Source organism: Simochromis diagramma, unplaced genomic scaffold (genome assembly GCF_900408965.1).
Source record: "Simochromis diagramma unplaced genomic scaffold, fSimDia1.1 OVJJ01000433.1, whole genome shotgun sequence".
Taxonomy (NCBI): Eukaryota; Metazoa; Chordata; class Actinopteri; order Cichliformes; family Cichlidae; genus Simochromis; species Simochromis diagramma.
In genome coordinates, this window is record NW_024387031.1 from 3,314,615 (window position 1) to 3,318,372 (window position 3,758).

The following is a 3,758-nucleotide window of genomic DNA, read 5'->3' on the forward strand; positions in this document are numbered from 1 at the left end:
GTTAATCCTTTCATGCTTGTAATATGAAGCTGCTGTCATATCTGTGATGCAGGGCTATATTTTCTGCTGTTTACACACTCAGACAGCTAAACAGATCGCAGTGCAAAGCCCCATCAGTTACCATGTATCCATGCGTGCTAAATAAACCGTGTGTGTGTGTGTGTTCACTCAGTGAACAGCAGTGAATGAAAAACAGCTTTCTTCCTCTTTTGTTCACATTGAGCTAATGAAGAAAATGGAGCAAACCATTGAGCCAATCAAAAACCTTTAAAAAGACAGACGCTAAGCTGAATGAAGATGCCAGTTTAAACCACAAAAGTAAGTAAATAGTGCTTTTAATCTTTAAGGTTTTTCTTTTTATTATTAATATTAAAATTAGGGTAATGGGGCATACATTATACTGCCAAAAGTATTCACTCACTCATCCAAATCATTGAATTCAGGTGTTCCAGTCACCTCCATGTCCACAGGTTTATGAAATCAAGCAGCTAGACATGCAGACTGCTTCTATTTCAATTCAATTTCATTTGAATTCAATTTTATTTATACAGCACTAAATCACAAGTCACCTTAAATTGTAAGGTAGATCCTCACTTTCAGAAGCTCAGTGAATTCCAGTGTGGTACCGTGATGCCACCTGTGCAACACTTCAAGTTGTGAAATTTACCCACTACTGAATTTTCCACTGTCAGCTGTTAGTGGTATTACAATAGTTGATGCTGAGACGCGTAGTGTGAAGACATCACCAACTTTCTGCAAAGGCAGTAGCTACAGACCTCCACATTTCATGTGGTCTTCAGATTAGCTCAAGAATAGTGCATAAACCGCGTCATGGAATGGACCAATTGCATCAAAGCCTTACATCATCAAGCTCAATGCAATGCATCAGAGTGATGAGTCACACGTACACCAGTATACACGTACAAATACAGCAGACAGTGTGTATTTGTCTACACAGATTTGTATTTATATTCTGTGTGTGTGTGTGTGTGTGTGTGTGTGTGTGTGCGCGTGTGCGTGTGCCTTTTCCAACATCAGTGTCTGGCTTCACAATGTACTTCTGGAAGAATGGTCAAAAATTCCCATAAACACGCCAAAACATTTTGAAAAGCCTTCCAAGAAGAGACGTAGCTGTTAAAGCTGCAAAGGGTGGGCCGACATCACGTTAAACCCTGTGGATTAAGAACTGGATGTCACTCAAGTTCAAATACGTGTGAAGGCAGACAAGCAAATACTTTTGGCAGTATAGTGCAGTGTTTTCCAACCTGTGTGCTGTGGAAGGTTATCTGGTTTTCACCTGATTAGTACTCTGTACTGCCCGTTACTCATGCCGGTCGCTTAGAGGGCAGTACAACTACCTGCTCTAATTAAATGGGTTGCCAACTGCCAGTAAAACAGAAGAAGACAAAGAAGAAATTACATAATAGTGATGCTGTAAGACAACTGCATAATAGCAATAGATACATATTTGAAAAGAATAAGTAGCCAGTCTGACCTGGGTCCTGGAGAAAACTCCGACCCAGATGAAGGCCATAGCATGAGTAGTGGTCAGAAGAAAGCAAAAATGTATACTGGAGACAAACCGAGCCAATTTCACAATGGCTGCTGCATGGGGAAAATGATCAATATGCTTTTTGTGACATTTTTGTTTGGAGGTGTGCCGCGTGATTTACACTGGTGTAGTGTATTTTTTGATGACTGTGGGTTCTCCTCAGTGCAGGAGACAGCCAGTGTAAAATTCTCTATCCCACAATGGTTTGCTAAACAGTTCCTCATGTTTTCTTTGTGATATTTAACAGTGATTGCATTTTTTCCTGCTTTTCTGAGCATATTTCATTATTATACCAATAAACTTTACAAAGAAATGCAGGTGGAGCAATTTTCTTTGGTAATTTTCTTATTTAGTCACCCATGTACAGTTTGTCTTCTTTTATGAAAAACTGAAGAAATATATCTAGCACAAAACTAACAAATGTTGATTAATAGCCATTTTACTAAACTACATGCTACTGGTTTTCCTCTACATACACATTTTTCATCTTGGAACTTTTCTCCCTCTTTCTTCCATTTTACTCTTTTTGTTTCCTCTTCTTCCCCCTTCCCACGCTCTGCAATTCAGTTTCTCTTTTTCCTTACATTTCCATCTCCAGCTGTTTTTCCCCAATCTCATATACAGTGGGGCAAAAAAGTATTTAGTCAGCCACCGATTGTGCAAGTTCCCCCACTTAAAATGATGACAGATGTCAGTAATTTGCACCAGAGGTACACTTCAACTGTGAGAGACAGAATGTGAAAAATAAAATCCATGAATCCACATGGTAGGATTTGTAAAGAATTTATTCGTAAATCAGGGTGGAAAATAAGTATTTGGTCAATAACAAAAATACAACTCAATACTTTGTAACATAACCTTTGTTGGCAATAACAGAGGTCAAACGTTTACTATAGGTCTTTACCAGGTTTGCACACACAGTAGCTGGTATTTTGGCCCATTCCTCCATGCAGATCTTCTCGAGAGCAGTGATGTTTTGGGGCTGTCGCCGAGCAACACGGACTTTCAACTCCCGCCACAGATTTTCTATGGGGTTGAGGTCTGGAGACTGGCTAGGCCACTCCAGGACTTTCAAATGCTTCTTACGGAGCCACTCCTTTGTTGCCCGGGCGGTGTGTTTTGGATCATTGTCATGTTGGAAGACCCAGCCTCGTTTCATCTTCAAAGTTCTCACTGATGGAAGGAGGTTTTGGCTCAAAATCTCACGATACATGGCCCCATTCATTCTGTCCTTAACACGGATCAGTCGTCCTGTCCCCTTGGCAGAAAAACAGCCCCATAGCATGATGTTTCCACCCCCATGCTTCACAGTAGGTATGGTGTTCTTGGGATGCAACTCAGTATTCTTCTTCCTCCAAACACGACGAGTTGAGTTTATACCAAAAAGTTCTACTTTGGTTTCATCTGACCACATGACATTCTCCCAATCCTCTGCTGTATCATCCATGTGCTCTCTGGCAAACTTCAGACGGGCCTGGACATGCACTGGCTTCAGCAGCGGAACACGTCTGGCACTGTGGGATTTGATTCCCTGCTGTTGTAGTGTGTTACTGATGGTGACCTTTGGTACTTTGGTCCCAGCTCTCTGCAGGTCATTCACCAGGTCCCCCCGTGTGGTTCTGGGATCTTTGCTCACCGTTCTCATGATCATTTTGACCCCACGGGATGAGATCTTGCGTGGAGCCCCAGATCGAGGGAGATTATCAGTGGTCTTGTATGTCTTCCATTTTCTGATGATTGCTCCCACAGTTGATTTTTTCACACCAAGCTGCTTGCCTATTGTAGATTCACTCTTCCCAGTCTGGTGCAGGTCTACAATACTTTTCCTGGTGTCCTTCGAAAGCTCTTTGGTCTTGGCCATGGCGGAGTTTGGAGTCTGACTGTTTGAGGCTGTGGACAGGTGTCTTTTATACAGATGATGAGTTCAAAGAGGTGCCATTCATACAGGTAACGAGTGGGGGACAGAAAAGCTTCTTACAGAAGACGTTACAGGTCTGTGAGAGCCAGAGATTTTCCTTGTTTGAGGTGACCAAATACTTATTTTCCACCCTAATTTACGAATAAATTCTTTACAAATCCTACCATGTGAATTCATGGATTTTTTTTTTCACATTCTGTCTCTCACAGTTGAAGTGTACCTCTGGTGCAAATTACTGACATCTGTCATCATTTTAAGTGGGGGAACTTGCACAATCGGTGGCTGACT